Genomic DNA, 26,778 nt, shown 5'->3' with positions numbered 1-26,778 from the left:
CTGGAGATGGGGCAAGAATAAAAAGCAAGCAGGGTAAGGAGACAGAGAGATGGACTAGGTGGGTGATCCGGAAAGGCCTCTGTGATAAGGGGACATTAGTGATCCTTGTGGCCATGTGGGGAAACATCAAAGACGTCCATCTCTGAGCCCCAAGTCTCCCCTTTCTGTCCCCCAGCCCCACCTCCAAATGAGGGCAGCACTCCAACCTTCTCCCCTCCCCTCGCAAACCCTCCTCTGAGATCTCTCCTTAACAGCCAGGTGCGCATAACAGAGCATCTTCCAGGGGGCGGGGGGGAGGGAGCCACTGCGTGGAGCTACTATGAGGCACCAGGGGTTTCTTGCCTGCATTAGCTCAGCTGAGCTCATGACAACCCTGGAAGAGAAATATTTATTTTTTCATCTCACAGCTGGGGAAATTCCTGCAGGCCCGACCCCCTCTGCCTGGCTTACTGGGCAAGCCTTTGTGTTCCTGGATCCCGTCATCTCTAAATGCACAACTCCGAGGAGCAGGGGAGATCCGGAAGGCAGGGGCCAGACATTCTCTCTCCACCTGCGTTGCTCAGGGGAGATGCTCACGTTCAATGTGGTGAATTAATGGAATGAATGTAATCTGGAGGAATGACCGATAGGCCCATAGCAGAATTTCTGGAAATGACCACGAGCCAATAAATTATTTTGAATTTTGTCGGCCACAAGAAAATCACGAGGCAAGAGCAGCAGCCATGTTTAAGTCCAGCCCTCTGCAATCCCGGGGCTCCTTTCCACCTGACATTATCTTGATGCTGCAACACGGGAGCTGGGCCCCTTGGGCTGCGGATCTTGCTGGGGGGCCAAGGTGGAGGTCAGACTCAGCGCTGTGTTCCAATCCTTCCACCTCCGCTCTCAAAGAGGACGGACCTGCAGGATGGGCACTGTCACTGTCCCGGCTCTGTGGCGGGGAGCTCAACAGCACAGGCCCAACATCGAGTCCCACAGCAGACAGTTCCGTCCCCATTTCTGCCCCTCCTCTCACGGCTGCTCATGTATGGTCCCTTCCCGGAGGGTAAGCCTTCTCTCCCTGTTCAGCTTGCAGGGCATGCTCGGAAGAACCTTCTGGGCTCCCCTTCCTCAGAAGCCTCTGGGGTATACACCACCACCTTTGTGAAAGAAAACTCAGATGGAAGCAGCCTGAGAAAGTGAGAGCTCTGTCATTGCAAGTCTTGCCTTTTCCCGTGGAAGCAGGGTCAGGTGCATGTTAGAAGGGAGAGGCAGATCTTGGAGCCCTGGGGCGACTTGATTATATGGATGGCGATGGGCAGGGACCGATGCTGGGCCCCAGCAGTTTACCTGAAGAGGTTGGAAATCCCTCTCTTGGGAGCCTTTGAAGGGCAGGAGCCTGGGGAAGTTGGCACTGGGCAGGGTAGGACTCCTGCTGGGCCCAGCCTGTTTATAGGAAAGGAAGTCGCTGCCTGTAGAATGGGGGAGAATGAGCCAATAAAGCCCCATTACTTCTGAATTGGGCTACCTCCCTGGTCTGGGGTCGGAAGTCTCCCTTATGGAGTCACTACTTTGAGTTAAGGCAGCGTTTCCCAAAAAGGGCTCACATCCCAAAGAGGCTGATGGGAGGAGCTACAGCGTGTGAACAGACAAACCCTTCAGGCAGGTGGACAACAACCAAGAGCTGTTTAGAGTCTCAGGGTCTCCTAGATGGGGTTCAGAATGCACCACCTGGCACCCCTCTTTGTCTGCATACGCATTATTTTCTAAGCGTGTCTTGGGGACCAACCTTTCTCTGGATACACGTTGGGAAATACTGGGCAAGGTTCTTGTTCACACGCCTACCTGGGAGAGGAAACACTGACCTGTTAGCCATTGTCTTCTGTTCTATTAGCAAGGGCTCCTGTCATTATGGCTCCTGCCAAATGCACTCTGTGTGGACGGAAACTCACACTGCAGCCCTCACTCATCTCTGGGCCGCTGAGGCAGGGACCATTGCACCTGCTGTGCCTGGGGTCTGCAGGTGGAGGAGGCTGAAGGCCCAGGTGACCATGTGTGACAGAAGCAATCAGAAATGTTGGCTGCTCTGAATTCACAGAGGCTCTGGCCTCAAGGGTGCGGAAGGGCAGGCTGCGGGGGGTGAGGGGTGAGGGGTGAGGGGTGGGGGGTGGGGAGGGCTGGCCTGCGGGGTGGTTGCCCTTGTCCCCTTCCCCCAACCACCAGGGAAGAAGCACAGGCTGCAGGGGATGGAGGAAGACCATGGGGTCAGAGAAGAGGGTGGCGGAAAGGCCCTGACACCCACTGTAGCCCTTGTCAACCCCCCGCCCCCACTCCACCAATGTTGGTCCTGTCAGGGTCCAAACCCAGCTCTGGGCTTAGTAACCCTGTCTGAGCTTGATTCAAGAAGGGCCTTCTCTCCTTGGTGGTTGGGCTGCCTGGATCACCTTATCCACCAAGAATCACATCCTCTCTCTGCAGAAATACTTCTCTTCCAAAAACACCTGCAGGCCTCCAGACATGTCCCACTTCTGAAATGCCCCCGCACCCTGAGGGACCACTGGGGTCACCTGCTCCAGGGAATTCCAGTCCCGTTTCAGAGGGGACTGTTTGTTGACAGGCATTTCTTGAGTTTTTCCCATAGGTCTGGCTGTGTGTGAGGCACTCTTGAGTTGGGGGACTGTCCTCAGGGAGCTTACAAGCCAATTCTGTGTAGTGAGTTTTCTGGTTTGACTACAAAGGCCATCATTAAGCCAAAGGACACTCATCCCTGAGTGAGGGAGGGGATAGGGCCTCAGGGTGTGAAGAACGAAACAAAAAGGCGGTTGGGGTAAGTTGTGGGGGCCTCTTAAAAATATAAATTATGTGGGGCGCCTGGGTGGCTCAGTGGGTTAAAGCCTCTGCCTTCAGCTCAGGTCATGATCCCAGGGTCCTGGAATCGAGCCCCACATTGGGCTCTCTGCTCAGCAGGGAGTCTGCTTCCCTTCCTCTCAGCCTACGTGTGATCTCTCTGTCAAATAAATAAATAAAATCTTTAAAAAATATATAAAATTATGAACACAAAATTATGAGAGTGAGTATTTTTCAGTCAGAAAACTGTAGCAAATTAAAAATTATAAAGAGCTGGCAAATACCACAAGCACCACACAATTCACAAAAATAACATCTTGACTAATTAGCTGCTTGGCAAACTGCAGGTAACAAACTTCTGAAACGTACCGCCTCATCTCTGATCATCTCTTGTATGGCAATTTTGTACCGTAATTTTTCACAGTCAGAATTTAAAGACAACTCAGTCTTTGAAAGATAACTGAGGAGCTAACTCAGTCTTCACGATGGCTGATATTTCAGAATGACTGGTTTTTTATAAATTTCTCTCACCTCCAGTACTCGTAGGGTAAGGTCATATATATTTTTAGGATTCTTGTCAAGTTTGGGAAAAACGCTACGAAGCCTTCTTTCATGTATGCGCTGTAAGACTCGGGGGGCATTTCTAGCTTTCTCATGTGGTGACTCAACCTTTATGCTTTGAATTGGTAGCACTCACTGACCAGGCTGTTGTGAACTAGGATGGGCCAGACGTGGCCACACGTTACGAGCTGTAGGTGGGTTCTGCTTCTTCCGTGGGCTGACACCCCATGACTTGATTCAGCAGCCACGGAAGGATCCCTGGGAGCTATTCCCACACCAAGACGACAGGCAATGACTGAACTATATAGAGAAGTAACTGCAAACCGTGTACATACACCCCACTAAACCCAAAGGAAACACACCCCTAGCCCAGCCTCCTCTCAGAGGCTCCAGATGCTGAGCCCTGCCAGCACGACCCAACACAAGGGAAGACATGGTAGGGGGCAAGTCAGAATGGAAACAGGCCCCTTCTTAGCTGATGGCTGCCAAGGCAGCTCAGCTTGCAAATATTACAAAAATATATGACCATGTGAACACATTGTGAGAGGTCCTGAGTTGGGCTTCACCAACTCTGTGGTGAATTCGGCTCTCACCAGGAGGACAAAGGGCCAAAGAAGAGGCAGGGGCTGAGGAGGACAGGGAGGCATGTTGTCAGGATCTTCGAGACAGGAAAGCAGGTACCGACCTAGTCTAGGAACCTTCCCTGAGGTAAATCACAGCAGGGCCTCACTTCTCATAGCCTGAGGCAGACTGTCTAGAGCTCTGGTCCCCCCAGAGGGTCTGTGAAGAGGGAAAGGTTACAGAGAAAGCTAGCGTTGTTTTGAAGGATGTTTCTTTCCCTCCTTACAAAACAAGCTGGTATGATCTTTGGCCACCAGAAAAGGTCTTTGATCTCCTCCCCTTGCCACCCAGCTGCCTTAAATTCCTTGACCAAGAGCCAGGGTTTTACTTTTAGAGGAATAGCTAAAAAAGCAAATTCCATGCCTCCCCGTCCCGCAAAAGAGTATGCAGGGATTTTATTCTCCACACTCAGCAGTGCCTTTGGAAGGTTCCTGGAGAGCTAAGGGAGGTAGGAGATTGCAAGGGCCCTGGACACTTAGAGAAAGCAGGGCTCTGAGGAAGGGAAGGGGCACAGGGGGAGGAGTGGGCCCCAAAGATGAAGTCCAGCCTCTATGCAATTTTCTAGCACCCCACCTGGCGGGTCCAGCAACCCTAGGCGGATGGTTACAAAGAAGGGGGGTGAGCTTTGCTTCAATATTTACGAGAAAGCACTGTGAGGGCATCTGGTCTTCAAAACCGTAGTACGAGCACCAGTTGGTGTGTGAAGCCACAGTTGCTTCTTCTTCACCGCTGTCTAGTATTCCAGGGCATTCAGAGAGGGAGTGTGAACAGGCAGTGGGCATCCTTCCATTGTGATTCACTCTATCAGACTCACTCCCAGCTACTGTTATATAATAAAGAATTTGGTTGGTCTTTACCCCCAGTTCCTGCCAGGATGCCTCTAACCCCTCGGGAATGTCCTGAGTGTCAAGAGGGCGATTGTTACTCACTGTGGGCCTGTGGATAGCTTCAGGATGGGTCTGGCCATGTGAGACCAGAGAGCTGGGTGGGGGGACTGGGGGGCTGCTAGAGCTTGAGTTCGTCCAGGTGGCCAACGATTCAATCAACCATGCTTACATGATGAAAGCCCAGGAAGAACTCTGGACCCTGGACATTGAGTGACTGTCCTTGGTTGGTGACACCCACCTATGTGATCAAAAAACCTTCACGTATGGGATCCTCCTGGGCTTTGCCTTTGGGATTTCTTGCTCTGGCTGGCTGGGACTCGTAACCTTTGTAAGAACACTGTAGTCTGAAGCGTAGGGCTTCAGTTTCCTGAGTTCTGTGAATCATTTAAATGAGGGGGTATGTGGTCCCCTGAATTTGTAGCCAGCAACCATGTGTGCCATGGCCTGAGCTGATGGCCAATGACTGAAGCAAGGGCTGACTTCTGGGGACATGACCTTAACCCACCAAGTATGTTCTAACTCCAGGTCAGAAAGAGGTCACTGCAGGTGTTATTAGTTAAGATGAAGTCAGTAGGATGGACTTCAACCCAGGATGACTCGTCTCCTTATCAAAAGAGGAAATGTGGACGCAAGACACCCGCGTGGGGAAGAAGCCATTGGAAGATGAAGGCCCAGAGGGAGTGAAGCTTCTATGAGCCAAGAAATACTGAAGACTGCCGAAGAAGCCAGGGTCAGGCATGGAAGGGACCTTCCCTCCTAGCACCTAGAGGAACTGACCCTGGCAACTCCCTGAGGTCAGACGTGTGGCACCCAGAACTATGAGGCAAGGGGTTTCTGTTCTGGAGGGCGCTCAGCGTGGGCTGTTTTGACACGGTGGCCCCAGCAAACTAAGGCAAAGCCCAACGAAGTCTTGATTTTCCTCCTGCAATGATGATTTTGATTTGTCTTTTTTAAAGAGCAAAAATCAAACCCCACACAAATCCTTCTGGGCGTCTGCAGGTGCCCTGACTCTCAGGTGCTCTGGCACGGGGAGGCGGGGGGGGGGGGGGACATGGGGCATGGAAGTATCTGGAGGGTTTCTCAGCAGGAGGACCTGGCTCTGGTCTCACTGCAGCCCACACTCCCCTGCCAGACAGAGATGCCTCACAAGTGGCGTATCTGTGCTGGGAACGAGAGCTCTGGACCTCGGTTCGAGTCCTGAGCCAGCAGCTTCCGTGCTGGTGACTTAACAGTGATTTTCTTAACCACCCTGAGGAGAACACTCCCTACGGGGCTGTCAGGATGAAACAGAAAACACATGCGAAGCACACTGCTCTGAATAGTGCCACACGGTCCTTCCTTTCTCAGCTCTATTTCGTTTTCTCAAGAGCGAGACAGTGGGGGTTGGGAGGGCCAGAGGGAGAGGGAAAGAGAATCTTAAGCAGGCTGCACCCCTAGTGTAAGCCCAAAGCGGGGCTCGATCCCATGACCCTGAGCCAAAACCAAGAGTTGGCCACTTAATTGAAGGAGCCGCCCAGATGCTCTTGGCTCCATTTTGAGAGAGGCTTCAAGGGTGCCCCTTTGCTTGTGCCCTAACGCCTCAGCCTGATTTCTCGGGTTCTTACTGCTCTGCCCCCAGCCTTCCACTCCCTGCTCCCCGGGGGGTCAGGCTCTGCTCTCCGTGAGATGTCCGCCCCCTTTCCCTCGCTGGTGCGCTCCCCTGCAACGCAGCCTCTCACTTCCTACCTAGAGCCTGACGACCAGTAAGGCCACCCTCACGCCCACGACCTCAAGACGCACTCTTTCCAAACGAGCTCTAACTTAGAAGGAAAATGGGGTCAGAGACAGGGGGAGGGAAAGTAAAGTTTTCTCCACAAGACCCGTCCGTGTCACTCATTCCACACCAGATATCCCATGCCGCGCCCTGTGCTTGGCTAAGATGTGAGTCTCTGTCCTGTCTTCCCAGTGTCACCACCCATGGCCGCACAGGGCCGGCGAGGTTTGTCAAGCACGCTCAGTTCGGATTGACTTCTTAGAGCGACCCGCTGCAGTCAAGGCACAACTGCCTTCCTACCACACCCAGCACAGACTTCCCACTTTCGGCCTAACCCCAGATGCCCCTCTCACATTCCTTCCCCTTTCTAGGTGAGGGCAGGGTGGGTGCAGAGGGAGGGAGCGGAGCCGGAGGCTGGCAACGAGGCCAGACCTTCCCGGGCGAATTAGTGCCATCTACACGGTGTTACCTAAGCCCTCTCTATGCAAATAACTCTTCCCGGAAGTCCTGTGTCGCGCCTGATTTCCCACCTTTGGAATAAATTATATGGGGTAATAGTCTGGGTGTGCAGGGGGCCACTGTTAAAATGCAGGAGGACACCTGTCACTCCTCCAGTGAGTATCGAGTGTTCACAGCAGGGGAGACACAGGCAGCCGGGAGCCCACTCAGAAGAGGTGACAGCAGGCCTCTGGCGGGGAGTGAGGACACCGTGGGGACAGAGGCTGTAAAAGGCACTGACGGCCCCGAGTGGCTCGAGGACTCTGCCTGCGCAGGGAGGTGGCTGCGGAGAAGGGGAGCCAGGAAGTGCCCATCTAAGGCCAGCCAGCGGATGAGCCCACCTGGGGCAGCTCGCAGGGAACCTGAGTCCCGCAGGACCAGGACACCCTTGGGGTAAGTCATTCAGGCTGGCTGAGATTGCCGGGGAGCAGGTGTGCCCTATATGCACACAGTCCCAAGCCTTTCTTTGGATTTTAATTGGTTTTGGATAGAAATGGTCCCCAACTACCGTTCTCAGTAGCTTCAAAGCTCTCTTTTTCTCTCACTCTCTGTTTTCTTCCAAGCAGCAGGACCTCTTTGATGCTTCCCCATCCAGAGTCTCTGGAGCGAAACACCTAGCACCTCTTGCTGAGTCAGAGGTGGGAGGTCCAGACCTGCCCGAGGGCCTCCCTGCATCCCTGTGGTAGCCCCTGGGGAAGATCCCCCAGGCTCCAAGGAGCACAGTTTGACAACATCCATGTGGGGAAGAGCACTAGACCTCAAGTCGGAAGTCCTGGAGTGAAGCCACATGTACACTCACTAGTTACAGAAGCCTGGGCACTCTCAGCCCCCCTCAGTTTTCGTTTTCCTCATCTATAAAATGGGAGACAGGGCCCTACCTAAACCACAGGATGACCAGGGGACTCCCACGATGACCAATTAATCAAGGGCGCAGCAAATGCGTGGGAGTGCTCATGTTTTTATCGCCATTCACATTACACAACGGGCTTCTGAAAACAGACCGTGACCGGACACTCATTGGCAGGGTCGGGTTTTGAGCAGGACTCAGTCTTCAAATGCTGTGGCTCTCGGACACCAAAGGGAGGCAGGAACCCCTCTCCAGAGCCAGGTGGCTGTGATCTTCCAGTAATTCGGATGTCTGTCTTCATCCTTTGTCTGTTTCCTTACTTGTCAGACCATCAGCTGTCCCTTCTCTCTGCTCTCAGGTGCCCATCTAGTCCCTGGTTCGCTGCCTCTCATCTGCGGGGGGGTCTGAAAACCCGGCCAGGAATCTCAGTGTTATCTTGTGTGAGGTGAGGGTCCAGAGGCCCGGGGGTGGGCACGGGGACCGGGAAGGAGATGGAGAGACGCCGTGGATGGTTGAGGCCCCATCTGTTCAGTGGTTTAGAATCTCTTTACCTTCCATCTTGCCTGGGGCTCAGATAAATGAGGGCTGCAAAACAGAAAGACTGCTGTCCTTGCTCCCAAGTCCAAAATTCATACTGCACCCACCAGCCACCAGCCAGCCCTACTCGGGGCTGCCCCAGCACGAAGACCGGCGGCTTAAAGCTGAATTCACGGAAATGGGTCCTGGCCCAAGCTGTCCTATCCCAGATTGCTCCCTCACACTCTGGCTCTGCTCCATCCGGTAAGAAGCTCGTGTCTACGGAAGACTTCCTCCCTGCCGAGCACTGTGCTAAGCGCTTGGCATTCTTTTTTTTAAAAGATTTTACTTATTTATTTGACAGAGAGAGATCACAAGTAGGCAGAGAGGCAGGCAGAGAGAGAGAGGAGGAAGCAGGCTCCCTGCCAAGCAGAGAGCCCAATGCGGGACTTGATCCCAGGACCCTGAGATCATGACCCGAGCCGAAGGCAGAGGCCCAACCCACTGAGCCACAAAGGCGCCCAGCGCTTGGCATTCTTTATCCAGTTCTTAAAACAACGCTGTGACATGTTATTTTCGTATTGCAGGTAAGAAAATGGAGCTTAGAGGATAAACTCCTTGCTCAAGTCCCACAGTTATTAAGGACTAGGATCAGGGCTTATAGCCTATACTCTGTGGAGTTCTTCCTCCTGGGCATGACAGAGAGTGGATCCAAGGCCCTGCTGAGCACTCGGTGTCCAGATTCTCTCCTACAAAAGCTACACGGGCCTGCCCCATGGGGCTCGCATCTACCACATAGTCCATGGGGAGCAACGAAAGACTTCCTCCAGAGGATCAGGGGGACGCCACCCAGGACTGGGTGAGGCCCTGCACAGAGGCTCCAGGTAAGCAGGCCCAAGGTCTGGGTCACAGGCAGAGAACGGTGAGGTGGTATGATTTCTGGAGCCGCAGGAAGGTCACTTGAGAAATACTGCCTCCACCTGCTGGCTGCTGCCTGAAAATCCTGTTCCCTTTCCCAGTGAAGAGTAAAACTTAAAATATCAATGTTGCCAGGCTGTATGGCTTCGTGCTACGATTCTATGGAAGCGCACATGGCTGACGCGGCTTTCTTTTTAAGATCCACGGGGGGGTTTGAGAGAAGGAGGAAGTACCTGGCGGTGCTCCTGTGGGGACGAGGGAGGGCAGGAAAGAGGACGGGGGACAGCAAACTGTGGACGGAAGCTCTAGTGAGGGGAAAGGATGCGGAGACGGGAGACCAGGAGATGGTCTGGTAGTGGGACCAAACACGGCCTTACTGAGCTCATCCAACAAGCACAGACTCGGAAGGCTGTGGTTTGCTTCAGTCAGGAGTCACCTTGAAGAAGAAAACCCACTGTTGAAAATGAAGCAGAAGGTTGGGTTTCTGTGCTATTTGGAGGCGGGTCAATGTTCTGGCTAAAGGGGTGGTTAAGCAGAAAAGACGTTCTGTTTCAACGCCTGTTCCCGGAAAAATCTCTAAAATGTCCCCATTCAATTTCCTGCCTTGGGACACAGCGCCCAGGGAGCAGAATTCGATTTCTGACGACTGAATGACATCATCAGCTTTCGCGTCTGAGTCTTTGTACATCACGGTGCCCCGCGGCAGGCCGAAGAGTGGAGAACACGGCGTCTTGTTCGCTCGACGTTCAGAGCCAATGTGAAGTGAAACACCAAAGCCAGGGACTTCCTGGAGAGACTTGTTTCTGTTTTCTCTCATTCGTTTGATTCTCAAAGTCAAATTGAGATCCCAGTATCACTTCAGGCAAGTCGCTTTCGGAGAGGCCCCTCTGGGGAATGAGATGAGCTGTTGTCTAAGGTCTAATGTGGCCCTGACGTTGTGTCTCTGAGAACCGAGGTGCTCTAGTTAGCGGACAGGCCCCCCGAATCGGGATTCTGCTCCCCACAGCAAGCACTGTTCCAGGAACTGTTAAGTCACCCAGCCCCAACAAGCCCCAGCAGTCACCTTGAAGGCAGCAGACATGTGTCACTAAAACAACAGAACCCTCCGGGGGGGCTGGATGTCAAGTGTCATCACTACTCAAGGACACTTTTTTAAAACAGGCTGCTTCTCCGGAACACAGTCTGAGGGTGACCCCAACAGAACTGGTCCTCCTGGGGTCTGCTGAGGGTCCAGGGCCAAGACCAGAAGTTCAGGGATGCACGCTGCTCTAACTGCACACATCCTGAACTTTGGAGTCTCTGTCTCAAGATGGACCACAGAAGAAGACACTGGGAGGGGAGTCCTTGAGGGGCTCGGTAAGTATCCCCCGGGTAGTTTTCCGTGGTCATGGCGCCTCCTCACATACGCGGGCACAGTCCTATCTCTATGTTTTTGTCTTTGGACTCTGATTTCCCCCCCCAGTTGGCTGTGGGGGACATGGGCCCATATTCTCTTTCGTTTGATGGGGAGGAAGCTGAGCTTCCCGAGGCGGACTGACTTGTGCAGGTATCATGCCGGAGGCAGGGCTGGGACCCAGGCCTCAGACACTAGCCCACTGGTCTTTGAAATTGTCTTCACTTTGAATTCTGCTTCAGTGCCCCGGGGAGAGAGGAAAAGCAGGCAACCATTGTTTTTGTTTCCAGATGGGGAAACCAAGGCAGAGAGCAGTGATATTCTCTCCCCGTCACTTGAGGAGTTGGGAGTGGCACGGAGGCCAGAAACCACAGCGTCTGAACCTCAGGCCAGCGTCTGTTCCCAAACAAGCAACTTCTTCAGTTTGTGATCCTGGTGAGCTGTGGAAGACCACCGTGAGCCCTGAGCAAGGAGGCCCAGCAGCAGGAAGCCATGAAGGGGCGGTGACAAGAGAAGGAGAGAGGGGGATGGCAGGCGAGCAAAGCTGGGGCCTTGTGTCCTCCTGGGTGCCAAGGCTGCAGAATGAGACGACGCCAGCAGGTCACCTCACACACTCCTTGCAGCTGGCCCTTCAGCCCCAATCCGCACAGGTCTTCCTTGACCTTCCTTCCTAACTCCTGCAACAGCCCCCTCCTTTCCAACTCCCTCCCAGTGCTTTCCGGCCAGTGGCTTTTTAAGAGCCCATTTGTGTGTGTGGTCGGGGGAGGGGCAGTTTCCCCCAGGCCTGCCTTCATCTGAGATAGCGGGAGCCCCGCTAATGGGCTGATCCAGTCCACACCATCACCCCAGTGTGATGCCAAGGGTAAGGTCTCCCCTCTTCCCGATCCATTCAAGGGGATGAAGGGTGTAAAGCTCTTTTTTGTGGCAATAACAAGCCACTCATCAGAGTTTAAGCAAAAAAGATGGGCTTTGCTCCACTGAGATGACAGGGGCCACCAGCCTGACCACTCCCTGTTGGAAAGGGTGGGAACGTGGATGGGGGTCTGTTGCTGAAGGGGGACATCCAGAGAGAGGGGAGAATCCAGTCACTGCTCTGTGGCTATGCTCCATCTCCACACAGCCCTGCCCCCAGGCCACGTTGCCTGCACATCTGGGAGGGAACTTGCCATCTGGGGCTGAAGGAGTTTTATGGGCAAACTGTGGGGCTGTGAAAAAATCTAGTCTATGTAAGCGTCCCACTTGAATATAAACTCCCTGAAGTCAGGGACATCGGCTTGAGTACTGATTTTCAGTCTTGTGTCCTGAGAAGCTGGCTCATAGTTGGCATTTGGAACGCCAAGTATTTTTTTAAAGATTTTATTTATTTATTTGACAGAGAGAGAGATCACAAGTAGGCAGAGTTGGGGGCAGACAGGCTTCCCGCTGAGCAAAGAGCCTATTGCGGGGCTCGATCCCAGGACCCTGAGATCATGACCTGAGCCGAAGGCAGAGGCTTAACCCACTGAGCCACCCAGGCGCCCTGAATAAATATTTATATAAAACAGCTTTATTGAGGTACAAGTAACACACAACTGCACATATTTAAATGCACAATTTTGATATGTTTTGACATACATATGCCAACTGTGAAATCCTCACCAAAGTAATGAACCCATGTGTCACTCCTAGAAGTTTCCATGCCTCTTTGCCTCTCCAACCACTGATTAGTTTACTATTACTGTAGATTACATTTTCTAGAATTCTATATACATGGAATCTTACAGGATCTCATTATTCATTCCTTCCTTCACTCATTTTGGTCTGGCTTCTTTCACTTGGTGTAATTGTTTTGAGATCCATTTCCTATTGTTGCACATGGTCTGTTCCCTGTTATTGCTAAGTATAATTCCACTGTATGGATATACCACAGTTGGTTCAACTGAATGTTGACAGACATTTGGGTAGCTTCCAGTTTATCCTCTATGAAAAAGAAAGCTGCTAGGAACATTTGTACACAAATCTTTGCATGGACATATAGTTTCATGTCTTTTGGGTAAATATATCAAAGTGGAAAGTCTGGATCATATGGCAGATGTAAATTTAACTTTTAAAGAAACTGCCAAATCATTTTCCAAAATGGTTATAACATTGATTTTCAAATATTAAGCCAAACTTGCAGTCCTGAGATAAAACACACTTGGTTAATATGCGTTTTTCTTTGTATATGTCATTAAATTCAATGTGTTAAAATTTCGTTTTGACATTTTACATATATCTTAATGGGAGATATGTTTTCTTTTCTTGTAATGTTTTTGTTAGGCTTTGCTATGACCGCAATGCTTAGAATGAGTTGGGTAGTAGTCCCTTCTCTCCAATTTTCTGAAAGAAATTTGTAAAACTGGTACTATTTCCTCATTAGATATTTGGTAGAATTCCTCTGTAAAGCTATCTGGGCCGAAGTTTTCTTTGTGGAAATGTTTTTAACTACATAGTCATTTTTTAAGTAGAGAGGGATATTCTACTTCTCGAAAAATTTTTTTGAGATACAACTCATATACCATAAAATACACCATTTTAAAATGTACCATCCAGTGGTTTTAAGTGTACTGGCAAGGTTGTACGACCATCATTACTAACTAATTCTAGAACATTTCACCATCCCAACACAAAACCTCATACCCGTGGGAAGTCACCCTCTATTTTTCTCCAACTCCCAGCCCCTGGCACCACTAATTTATTTCTGTCTCCATGAATTTGTCTATCTTGTACAGCTCACAGAAGCAGAATCATACAACAGGTGGTGTTTTGTGCCTGACTATTTTCACTTACCATAATGGTTTCAAAATTCACCCATGGCATAAAGCATGCGTCTTAGCACTTCATTCTGCTTCATGACCCAAAGAGCCAAAACTATCTTGAAAAAGAACAATGTTGGAAGACCCACCTCCTGATTCCAAAACTTACTACCAAACTTCAGTCATCAGGATAGTGGTGTTCTGACATAAGGAGAGACATGAATGAAGCTGGACCTCTCTCTCACACCATCTACAGCAATGACTTCAACATGGATCTAAGACCCAAAGGTAAGACCTGAAACTATAAAACTTTCAGAAATCATAGATGTAAATCTTCACAATCTTGGATTAGAACCCAACTGCAAAAACAACAAAAGAAAACATAAACAGGGTACCATCAAAATTAAAAAAAAAAGTTTGCTTCAGAGGACAACTCCAAAAAGGCGAAAGATAACCCAGAGTGACAGAAATTCAAGTTACTTATCTAAGTGACTTATATCTAGAATATATAAAGAACTTTTACAATTCTATAATAAAACAAAACCCAAATAACCCAATCAAAAATGGGCAAGGGATCTGAACAGACAGCTCCCCAAAGAAGATCGACACATGGCCAACATACACAAAAAGATGCTCGACATCACTGGCCACCAGGGAAATGGAAATCAAAACCACAATGACGCACACCCTCATCCCTCATTCTGGGATGGCCAGAATAAAAACAAACACACAAAACAGAAACTGAGAAGCGTTACTGAGGATTTGGAGAAACCGAATCCTTGTTGCTGGTGAGAATGTAAAATGGTGCCACCAGTTTGGAAAACATTCTGGTAGTTCCTCAAACAGCACCATATGACTCAATAATCCCACCTTAGGTTTATGCCCAAGAGAAATGGAAACCTATGGACCCACAAAAGCTGGTTCATGAGCATTCACAGCAGCATCATTCATGATAGCTGAAAGTGGAAACAATGCCATAAGCCAAGGAACAGAAAGACAAAATGTGGTGTATCCAATTCTGGCATGTCATTTGGCAATAAATAGAAATGAAGCAGTGAGACCCACTACCACATGAATGAAGCTTGAAAATATACCAATCCGGTCACAGAGGACCACATACCACATGATCCTATTTATATAAAATGCCTGGCATAGGCAAATCCATAAAGAAAGAAAGTAGACTTCTTGGTTGCCTAGGACTGGAGAAGGAGGGGATGGAGACCTTGAGGGGTGATGACTCAGGGGGTTGAGGGTTTTGTGGAGGGTAATGAAGATGTTTTAAAACTGATTCTGGGGGGGCGCCTGGGTGGCTCAGTAGGTTAAAGCCTCTGCCTTCAGCTCAGGTCATGATCCCAGAGTCCTAGGATCGAGCCCCGCATCAGGCTCTCTGCTCAGCGGGGAGCCTGCTTCCTCTTCTGTCTTTGCCTGCCTCTCTGCCTACTTGTCTGTCAAATAAGTAAATAAAATCTTAAAAAAAAAAAAAAACTGATTCTGGGGTTACTTAGGTGGGTCAGTTGGTTGAGTGTCCAACTCTTGGTTTCAGCTTTGGTTATGATCTCAGGTTTGTGGGATCAAGCCCCACTTACAGCTGTGCGCTCAGCGTGGAGCCTGCTTGAGGTTCTCTCTCTCTCTTCTCTGTCCCTCCCCCAACTCATGCATGCTCCCTTCCTCTCAAATAAATAAATATTTTTTAAAAATAAAATAAAATAAAACTGATTATGGTGACAGATGCACAACTCTGTGAATATACTAAAAGCCAGTGAAATGTACATTTCAAGTGGGTGAATTGTATAGGATGTCGGTTATGTCTTAAGTTAGTGTAAAAGCCAATATAAATCTCTGTTCTACTGCAAGAAGCGCCCTCACTGGTAGCCTTTTCCCAAATAGCTGCGTGCCGGGGCAGTGAAGCAGGCCGTGGCCCCACTAAGTTTCCAGTGGGGAGAGATGGAAGGAAAGATCCAGTGGGGAGAGGTGGAAGGGAAGAGTGGTGCAGGAGCACTGGGGAGGATGGCAGGTGGATGCAAAGGTGAGAGACTGTGTGGGGCCCCAGAGAGAAGAAGGGGTTTAGGACACAGGGATTGATTTTCCTGTCCATGCCCCACCTTTGCTCACTGTGGGCCCCACGGAAGATGACAAAACTGCTCTGTTCTCCAACTTTCTTCACAGGAAAAGCAGAAGCAAGTGCTCCCCATTTCATGACTCTCCCTTCTTTTCATCACAGAAAGTACCTGGGAGTCTTTGAGTTCTAGAGCCGAGTCCTGTGGCACTAGCTGCTGTCCAGGTCCCTGGAGGCAGGTCTGGTCTAGGCTCTGCTTCCTATTAGCAGTGGGTCTTAGATGAGCCCCAGGGGTCCCCTAGTCCTCACGTATCAAGTAAGGGCAGTAATTAAGCTGGCCTGCCTCCTTCAGAGGAGGATCCAGAGCTACCACGGGTGGGAAAGAACTCCCAGAGTGCATTACTGTGAATTCCAGGAAAAACTTCAGGGTAGATATGATGATATTGATCCCTCAGCTACAGGGGCCATCAGCTGTTCATGCTCTCTCATTAGCATCTGCAAATTGGTTGGGGTCAGGGTTGAGGGCAGCTGGTGACCACAGAATAGAGCTAAGACAAAAGGCCTATAGAGGACCACTAGGGAAATGGGAAAAGGGAAAAATTCATCCCCAAGAAGATGAGTCCCACATTTCACAGCTGCTTAATTGAGCTCACTGCCAGGAGGACACGTGGTTCTGCAGATGGTCATCGTTCTGCATAGAAGATAGTGCAATGCAACCTTCATGACCATACCCTAGGGTCTCCCACACTCTGGAAACCTGCTGTCCAGGTCATCTGGGGTCACAGGAGAGGCCAGCTTGGTGCAGCAGGCAGAACAAGGAATGGCTCCTTCTTTTCTCTGCCTCGGACAACAACAGGATGTTGTCAGGAGTGTGATGGACGGTAGAGGCAAACAGGACATCATGGCAGAGTGGGGAAGGAAGCAAGAATGAGCATTGGGGCAGCTGTGAGACAAAGGCTTGCCTCTTCCCAAACAGCTGTGCCAGGATGGACCTCATGGTTGCTGTTCTGCATGCCTGGATATGGAACTGGAGGTGGACATCTAAGTGAGTACCTCTGGGGAGGACAGGCCTTCCTCTCCAGTTTGTGCATGGGGGAGGGTGGATGGGTAGGGGCGACGGGTGCTCATTGCTGGGATCCATTCTGAGGGGCCATCACCGATGTCTATTCTGATTGGCTGGTTCCCAAGCTTACCGATCGTTAACTATTTTGAATATCAACACTAGTGTATAACCTCGTTACCAGAATCAGTCTTTGGTTAAATTGCAAAAGTGCCAACATTTAGCAGCCTGGTCTACCTTCAGGTTAAACACCCTCTTCCAAGCACAGTGCTTCCTCATCAATCCATTCTGACAACTGATCCCTTAAAGGTTTCTGACTTGTCCCCATTCTTCTTCACTCTTTCCATTTTTATCTAAGATGAGAAACTAAAGCATGGTCAAGTGCCTCAATAATATTTATCATTAGTGCTAGAATTTCCAGTGTGTGAGAACACAGAAATCCTCTCCAATCATGATTCATAATCACAGTGGAGAAGAGCTAATATTTACCGAGTGCTTCCCGATGCCTGACCTGGTGCCATGCACCGCACACACAGCCCTGGGAAGCAGGATCTAGTATGAGGAGGGGATGGGGCCAGCCCGCAGCAGGTGAGGTATCTCATTCTGGGTCACCTGGTACCAATGAGGAGGGTCATCCTGCTTCCCAAGGCGTGATGCACCCAGAAGAGCCTGTCCCATGGCTGGCATGGGGCCAGCAGCCGAGGCAGGACCACCCTTAGGGAGAGGGAGTAAGACTTATGTGACATGTCATGGTCTGCGTGTGCACACTCTTGGCCCAGATGCTGGTGGGCTTTGCCATTCTCTCTCATGGAGGGAGTGATTGGGCTTACCACTCTTTTGTAATAACCATGTTCTTGGCAAGTGGACTCTTGTAACAAAACTTCCCCAACCTCCCACCTGAAAATGTTACTGTGATAAAACCATCCATTTTCCTGCTGCACATTTTTGGGAACTATAGAAAAATGAACAGAAGGGGGGAAATCCCCTTCTTTTTATTTGTTGCATCTAATCCTTGTTAACAGTTTGGAGCTTTTAACCTCTAGCCAATTTCATTTAACCTCTAGCCAATGTCATTCTTTTCTCTGTGTTTCCAGCTGTTACGATCACCATCTATACAATTCTGTATCTTGCTTTTTAAACCTAATCATATTGACATAAACATTTTCTATGCTATTGTGAACTCTTCAAAAACACCAATGAAGATAGTTGTATCCCATGCTATACGATGGGTAAGCCAGTTTACTTAACCATGCCCTAACCTCCAATACGATTTCAAGTTGAGATATTCACGTATGAGGTTCTAAGAGGTGGCGTTTGCCACATCTGAGTTCTGTGTATCTAGGAATTAAAGTGTCGCAGCTGGTCATGCAGTTTGAATTTGGCTTTTTAACTTAAGGATGAGTTTTAAATTGTACTGAGGTGGAAGGACAATGTCCCTGAATCCCAACAAGGCACTTAGCTAAAGATGTCTTAGGACATCTTTGTGGACAGTGAAGAAATACAGATTGGATAACTATATAATTTTGTAAAGACACAACTGGTTGGACAACTAAATCCAAAGATCGTTAGCTCAGGGTCAGTGTCACCCTGGTGAGAAGTGTCTAATCGCCATGAGTCGAGGCATTTCACCTAATCCCTTTATACATTTTAAAACCAGTGAAACCTGTCCTAGAAGACAGGTTTATCAATTATGACGTTGTAAGGGATAAAACTATCAATTATGACGTTGTAAGGGATAAAACAAAGATCCAAAAAGGTCTCATCAGGCTGGAATATTTGTCTGAAGCCAACAAGATGAAGAGCAAGCGTATAAATGTAAAATAGAGAATACCAGGCTTAACTGAACTTGGTTGGCAACAAGCTCAGTATGAGATAAATAGTTGACACGGCTGCCAAAAAAAGCACGGGCAGCAGGAACAGTAAATCATTTATGGAGCAGAGAGGTCACACTCTCACTGACTCTACTGGTGAAATCACACAGTATCTGTTCTGAAAGATACCTCTTAAGAAAGGGTATGACAAGTAGGAGGAGGTCAACGAAAAGACGGAGAGGTAGGGTGAGCTCTGGCAACATTATCATGTGAACAGCCAAAGAGGCAGCTTAGCTCAGTGGCTACAGCGTGACCTCCAAAGCCACTGCTAGGCATTGACACCCAATGCCGCCATTTTCTAGCTGGTGACCTTGGACAAGCTACTCTCTGTGCCGCAGTGTCTCCATCTATAAAATGGGGACAAGAGCAGCACCTATCATCATCATCACCATTATTATTCTTACTACGTTATTAGGCTGTTATAAGGACTAATTAGGTTAACACCTGTCAAGCACTCAGAACAGTACCTGGATATGCAAACAAAGGGCTTCTAGGCTGCAGAGAATTGGAAGGGCATGATGGACGACTTCAAATATTTGAAAGCTGCTCTGAAGGAGAGAACTCGTGCTTTATTCTGAGATGCTCTTGAGGACCGTACTCGATTCAGTGGAAAGGTAAAGCCTTAGCCTCTTCATTTCAATTAGCATTTAATATACATGTATTTTGGGTCAGATACTGTGCCAGGTGCTAGGAATAGAGAGATAAATGAGATACATACTGTTCCCTAAGGGCCCCCATGTCTATGAGGGAAGAGTCAGCCGCGTGAACAGATAATCACCATAGTATGGGAGTAAGTGCATTGGGCAACTGGAGGAAGAGGTGATTAAGTCTCCCTCCGGGAGCTGGGCAAAGCTTTGCAGAGGTGTGGCTTCCGAGCTGAGTCTGCAGGGATAGTAGGAGTTCATGTGGGAGCAGAGGGAACAGTGTGTGGGATCAGAGCTGTCACCAAGTATGGGATTATCCAGTGAACGGTGACAAGTCAGTGATGTTACAGCACAAGGTGGGTGGGGTGGCAGAAGCTAGAGATGGGGCTCAAGGAAGTAGAATACCAATGTACAAGGTTGCCAAGAAATTCAGGATAATCCCAGCAGTACGATCTCCTCCCGCTGCCCAGCCTATTTCTCTACTATTGTCTTTTCAACAGGTAACCCCAGCAAAGGCTGATTAAAGAAACTAAACTCCAGGTGAAAATTGCAAAGGATTTGACTCAATTTTCCAATCATTCTTCTTCAGTGTAAACACAGGGATATTTGTCTATAGAGTAAGACAGTATCATGTTCCTGAGATATTTATATCCTGGGAGTACCCAAGAGGAGGGACTAGAGCAAGGCCTGGAGCAGCTGGGCTCCTCCCCACCAGGACTGAAGGTGCTGTGTGAAAGGGAGTTCCCCTACCTGCACATCCACTCAGGTACAAAGGGAAGGAGGAACAATGCATTATTCTACACTTAGCCCCTAGGCTCTCCACTTGATGCCACTGAATAATATTCATTAAGCATGCTACTGGGATGTAGAGATAAGGAAGTCACTTCCTTCAAGGTGCTTACAATCTAGCATAAAGGGTCATTGGCCACACAAAGCATTACATCACTGAATGTGGGGGTGGGGGCTGCTTCTGGTCATGACGGAGTAGTTATACTAGATTTGCCCTCCTATCTTAAGCAATGACAAAACTGGACAAACATACGCATCAGATGCTTTCAGGCACTGGACAATGGGTTGAGGGAAGGTAAGGAAACACATAAGGTGAATTTCATATTCGCCCTGGCACTCCGCCTGGGTAGATTTCCCAACCACAGCACAGGGAGATGGAGCAAAGCAGAACATGGTTGTCCTACTAATCTGGGGAAGTAACTGGAGTTTGGGGCTGTTGAAACATCCAGAGCTGGCAGGACAAGATGTTGGAGAGGAAGGTTTTTCAATAAGGTGGGGGCCCAGAAGTTTGTTGTGAGGGTGGGGCTCACACGGATCTCTGGCTGAGTGCTATGTTGCTCAGACAGAGGGTGAGATCTGGCATGCGCTGGCAGAGAGCAGCTACTTTGGAACTGAGAGCAAGAATATTAGAGGTTCTAGAGACCTACCACTGGATCCATGGGAGTTCCAGTCTAGCCAGCCAGAGGGGAAGCACCAGGCATTCCAGTGAGACAACAGAAACGGCAGGTCCTAGGAGTAAGGACCATGTTCTAGAGTAAGGGTTACTCTAGTCCTGCCCTCTCAAAGCCTAAAGCCAAGCCTTAACAAAATTAAGAACCATCAGTAAATTAACAGACTGTCAGAACAAAAACCCAAAATTGGGTTTTGAACTCATTAAAGGAAGACAATATAATTCAGACTCCTTTTCAGAGTATCAATTGCAATGTCCACAAAATTATGAGAAATGTGGAGAAGAAAGAAAATGTGACCCAAATTCAGAAGAAAAAAGGAGTCAATATAAAACAACCCGGAGATGTCCCAGATTTGGACTTGGCAAAGACTTTAAAGCAGTTATTTTAAATATTTCATGGATTTAAAAGGGAGAAAAAAAATGATCTCAATGGATGAAGAGGGGGACTCATAGCACATAAAGGGAAACTATAAAAAAGGAACCAAATGGAAATTCTGGAATGGAAAAGCATATTATCTAAAAAGGAAAACTCACCAAATGAGCTTAATGACAAATTAGAGATGGCACAAGAAAGGATTAGTGAAGTTGAAGACGGAACCACAGAACTTATCCATTCTTAAAAAAAGACAGAAGAAAGACTGTACAATCTTTTGGAGCAATAACAACCTAAGTAATACATCTAATCAGAACCCAGAAAGAGAAGAGAGAAAAAGCAGAGCAGGAAAAAAAAAAAAACCTGTTGAAATGTCCCAAATAACCCTACAGAACCAAGAAGCTCAATGAATCCCAAATAAAATAAGCACCAAGAAACACACACCCAGGCACATCCCAGCCAAGCTGCTGAAAGTTTAAGCTCAAGACAAAATCTTGATTGCAGAGGGAAAAAAAAAACCCACATACATATAGGGGAAATGATGTGAATGAAGACCTTCTCTTCAGAAATAACAGGGACAGGAAATAAGGCAATGGCATTTTTAAGGACTGAATGGCAAAAAAGATCGTAGATTCAGAATTTCATATCCAGAGAAAACAAACTTTAAACATAAGAGGAAAATAAAGACACTTTCTAGATAAGGAAAGAACTTGTCAGCAGCAAACCTACTACATGAAATCCGAGCCCCTCTCCAGTAGGCTGGTGGGACAATGACTTCCTGTGGGTGAGCGCCAGGTGAGTAAGGAGGCTGGTGTTGAAAATAAGGAGGAAGCTCCTGATCCCTTTATGCTTTTAATCAACAGCTCACCGCCCCCTCCCAAGAGGCAGACCGGCAGGCACAGGAGAAAGGGTGAGCTTTGTTTCCTAAGATGACCAGGAAGGCAGCAAGCAAGGCAGCAATGCCCTGGAGCGGCGAGGCCAGCAGCAGAATCCTGAAATGCTGTAAACAGGCATTGCTCCAAGCCCCTAATTCCGTCACTCATCACCTTGGCCTCATTCCGAGATGCTCCTTGATCTCTCTAGGATCTGGCAATAAAGGGTCAATTCCTGGCGAGCAGAGCCCCTCCAGGACCCTACCTTGGGTCTCTGGCTGGCTGCCTTTCTGATGGGCAGTACGTGGGCCATGCTAGTTAAAGATTTTTCCTATGGTCCCTGGTTGCTTCCCAGGGAGGGAGGCCGGGGTGTGATGTTCAGGGATGGGGCTGCAGTGGGAAAGGGCAAGGAGGCTCTAAAAGCCAACGAAATTAGCTCTCCAGTGGGCCCGAGTATTCAGGGACACTTGACTCTCTAGTACAACCTCTGTTCTAATCCCCTAGGTCATGTTTTTCCCTTTTAAAAAGGGATATTTCATAGCCTTTTAAATAAATCTTTTCAGCTCCACTGATTTGGAATAACATGCTTAGCAGCTTAAGAACTTCTAGCTGGGCCTTTAGCAAGTTGTCCTTCCACGAGCCCATTTTCTCATGAAACGCTGGCCTCTGGGTCTGGCTGGGCCTCTCCCAGTCCCAGCACTGTGGACCCCAGTCCTATTCCGGGATCCCTGGGAGGGATGCTATTCCTCCCTCCCTGCACGTAGGGAGCTGCTCCTCTTTCCCCGCATCTCCAATACAGAGATCATTCAAAACACAAGCCCACAGAACCCCAAAAGACCACTCTCTTGATCAGGGGCAAAGACCCTATTTCAGGCCCAGGAATGAGCACTCCTCCTCGGAGGTTCCATTTCAAGGGAGTCTGGGCTTTAGGGAGGCTTTCTGTGTGTCTGCCCAGGCAGACAGGAGGAGCTTATATTGGTCTAGACAGAGGAGAAGCCATTGGAAGGCAATGGCCCAGAGAGGAGGAGGTGAGGTTGATCACCACGATTAAACCAGCATGGACACCGCCGACCGAAGCTCCGTGCAGAGCCTTCGGAAGCTGGCTGTGTGTCTTCACCACCACGAACCTTTCTGCCTCCTCCGGCATCTTCAACCACAAGCCTTAATGAACCACGGTCATCTGCCCTCAATCCACACTCGGTCTCACTGATCTATGAAGCCACTGTCTCTCGTCAAGTTACAGGCATCAAGGAGTTTACACCAGAATGAAAAGTACATGTTTTCTAACACTGTGTTCCTATCACCGGACTACCATGAAAGTCACACCCAAACAGAACCAACGCTCCTTTCAGTGGAGATCCCTGGTTTGTGTAGCCTTCTGCCAAACCTGAGCGATGGTGAACAGGCCAGACAGCTTTCCATGTGATGTGATGAAGACCCTGAAAAGTCGTCCTGCCGAAAACAACCCTCCCCATTCCCTGTCACAACATTCCCGCTGTGAATGACCCCATTAGTTAAAGGAGCTGCTTCAAATACAACCCCGTGATCTGGGAGTTCTTAGCCTCCTTCATGGTGCTGTCCATAGACAAGCTGTTCCGTGTCTTCAAATCAGTGGTTCTTCTTTTTTTTTTTTAAAGATTTATTTATTTATTTATTTGACAGACATCACAAGTAGCCAGCAGAGAGGCAGGCAGAGAGGAAGAGAGGAGGAAGCAGGATTCCTGCTGAGCAGAGAGCCCAATCTGGGACTCGATCCCAGGACCCTGGGATCATGACCTGAGCCGAAGGCAGAGGCTTTAACCCACTGAGCCACCCAGGCACCCCAGATCAGTGGTTCTTGAAAGTGAACCAGCATCAGACTCATCGGGAGGCTTGTTACCACCCAGATTGCTGGGCCCCACCCTGAGTTTCCCATAAGGGTAGGCCTGAGACAGAACCAGAGACCCTGCATCTGTAACAAGCCCCAGGGACAAAGTCGATGTTCTGGTCCGGCACCCACTTTGAGAACCAATCACTGTCCTGTTAATTCCTAAGGCATCTTCATGAGATCGGTAGCTATAGTGTGAACGCACTCTGATCGGGAATGACGTATGAAGACAGAGGGCTCTGGAACAGAAAGGGGTCAAGGGCCCAAAGCCAGGCCGGCTGAACAAACTCAGATCTCAACTGATCCACCAAAGCATGAGGGCCGTGGGCTGTCCAGCCACGGCTGCACCTCTGACTCTGGCTTTCCTTCCTGGTGTCTTCTGCCTGCGGCCCCCAGAGGAAAGGTGAGTCTGCTGGCAGCGCGCCGGCAGCCCAGGCGAGGATGGGGTGCTCCTCCCTCAGCCAGGGCGGCCCCTCCAGGAGGAGAGTGAGTTCACACAGCTGAACTGGCTGTCAGCGTGCTGTGGGCTCTTGGGGGCTCCTGACACCACGTAGAATTTACACAGGATTAAACACCATTTCTTTTAGCCTCTTTGGAGACCCTCTGCTTCCTAATAGGATAAATTCAAAGGAAAACATGCTCTGACCCTTCAGCAGCCTCTTGACACAGACAACAAGAAACTCCTTTGCGGGCTGGCTGAGGAGGTGGGCGGGGAGGGCTTCATCACAGGAGCAGAGGCCGGGAAGCCACCCGGTCAGGTGGGGCCTCATGACTCCCCTCCGGCCCAGTCAGGAGCTGGTTCCGTATGTCAGTGGAGAAGGAACCGAGACTTGAATGTCCGCATGGTAACATCAGGGTGTCTACTGGGCAAACAGTTCTGTTAGAGATTTCGCCCTTCGTACCTCTGAAAACACTTTGACATCCTCCATGTGACTCTATCAAGAATCCTGGGAAATCACCAGACTGGGAACAATGACTGTTTGACACAAGACCACTGAGAAGAGAGGCACAGGAAAACCAGTGGGCATGGAGTCAAACCGTGTGTGCTGACCACACACTGTGAGATCCTGAGTGGGTCTCCTCCCCTTCCTAGACCCTGGTTTTGTCATCTGTGAAATTATGGACAAGGTGATCGTGAGGCCTTCTGACAGACATACTCAGAAACAAGCTGCTCAAAGAGCAGGACTGGCCTCACGTCACGCAATCAGTGAGGTGAGTAACAGTGACTCAGAGAGACAAGTGCCCCCCAAGCTGTTGAGAAGGCCCTTAGAGAACCCCCACTGCCACCCACTGCCATCTCCCTGACAGCGTGGGCTAACTGGGAACTCCAGTTGCCTTCTGGACCTGGCAAAGACCGAGACCCCTAAGGGAGGGATGGTAAGGGAAACCCAGAATGCTCTCGGACTGTGTCTTCAAGTCCCAGGAAAGCCAGCTGCTCACTGGAGAAGACAAGGCCATTTCCTTTGGCACCTCCTTCACCAGGTGAACTCAGTGGACACCACCCTGAACGGCAGGCCCCGTGCTAGAGGAGCAGCTGTGGAAGTGAAGGAGACTCGCTGTCTGCCCAGGAGGGAGTCACAGTGAGGAGTGGGAGACCTGGGTGGATGGGGCTCAGTCAAGGGCCAAGTCCAGCCACCAGTCAGGTCACAAAGTCTGTCCCTGGCCCTGGGCTGAATGAGCATGAAAAAAAGGAGCATGAAAAACCACACCTAGGTGCTGGTTGCCGCCCAGGTGAGCACCACCTTCTTCGAGGCGAGTGCAGGAGCCATAAGACTTGAGGAAGGCTCAGGTTCAGAGCAGCTCCCAGGCGGACACCATCCTCCACACACACGGGGGAGAGCAGATGCACATGTCTGACCCCAGCGAATCCCCTGGCTGGAGGAATTACGGGCTTGTTCTCTTTCTGAGATCCAAACCCTCTACACACATGCAATCCGTGGACCCAACTAGCTTCCCACCTGTGATGTGCTGGTAAGTGACCGTTCTCCCACCTGTTTAAGACGGTCAAGAGATCCACTGGGCCCTGTCTCAGGCACAATGATCGGACTCCCTGGGGGAGATAAGGTGGACACGACACGCCCTCAAGACCAAGGGGCTCTCAGCCTCTGGGAGCAGAGAAGAGGCAAATGCAAATACCCACGGGACAGAGAAGAGAATGGGAGATGCTAGAAGGTCCAGGTTATGGGTTGGGGAAGAACCAACGGGGGATTCAGAAGAAGGGAAGGCTAATTCCAACTGGGGACTAATAAGCCTTCCAGAACAAGATAGAGCCTGGAGGGACCATGCCTTAGGATGCGAGAAGGCCCCAGTTCTAGAACCCCTCCTGCCGCAGTCAGCCAAATCATCCCAAGACAGCCGGTTCTCTCCAATTTCAGACGGACCACTTGCCCTAAGTGCCTCACAGCTTTATGAGAACTAAATGAGAGCTGATTTAAATGCACACTGGGTCAATGAAAGCACCAAATATGAAGTTTTTGTCATCACTCGGCTTAGAATGAGGAGGTAACAAGGGAGGCCGAAAGTACACGAGGGAGAAGGGGTGCGAAGGGGTGCGGGGGACACGTGCCACAGGCAGGGCTCACGCGAACACCCACTGGGCTCACATCGGGCTCCAGTGGTTTTTTTTTTAACTCACCCAGATAATTTTATTGAAGAGACTCTAAGAAGATATGTCACAACACCTAAATTCTTCGGCATCAGGAACATGAAAGTCCCAACCAGAGAGGTGTCTCCCAGCCCCAAGGGACAGGAATGCAGCCACTTACAGTTGCCGGCCAGGGAACCAGGGCCGGGGCCCGGGGTGCTCAGCAAACACTCCTTACATAAAGGCACGGGCTCCTTACTGCCTGCCAGTGGGCTTTACATTCATGCTCCATGTTGACTTGTAACCACAAGCCAGCGGGGCAGATGGCATCTACTCTCATCCCTGTCAGAGATGGGGAAACCAGGGCTCCCAGAGGGCAAGTGACTGTCCACATCCCCGGC

At 49.8% G+C, this 26,778-nt stretch overlaps 1 protein-coding gene across 2 annotated transcripts in view; it reads right to left on the bottom strand.

Annotated features, from left to right (window-relative positions):
* The window catches only part of MAPK4 (mitogen-activated protein kinase 4), a 146,095-nt gene that overhangs the window by 20,675 nt on the left and 98,642 nt on the right, over positions 1-26,778 (bottom strand). The gene's annotated exons all lie outside the window — the stretch shown is intronic.

Source organism: Meles meles, chromosome 12 (assembly GCF_922984935.1).
Source record: "Meles meles chromosome 12, mMelMel3.1 paternal haplotype, whole genome shotgun sequence".
Lineage (NCBI taxonomy): Eukaryota > Metazoa > Chordata > Mammalia > Carnivora > Mustelidae > Meles > Meles meles.
This window is presented reverse-complemented; position numbering and strand designations above follow the sequence as displayed.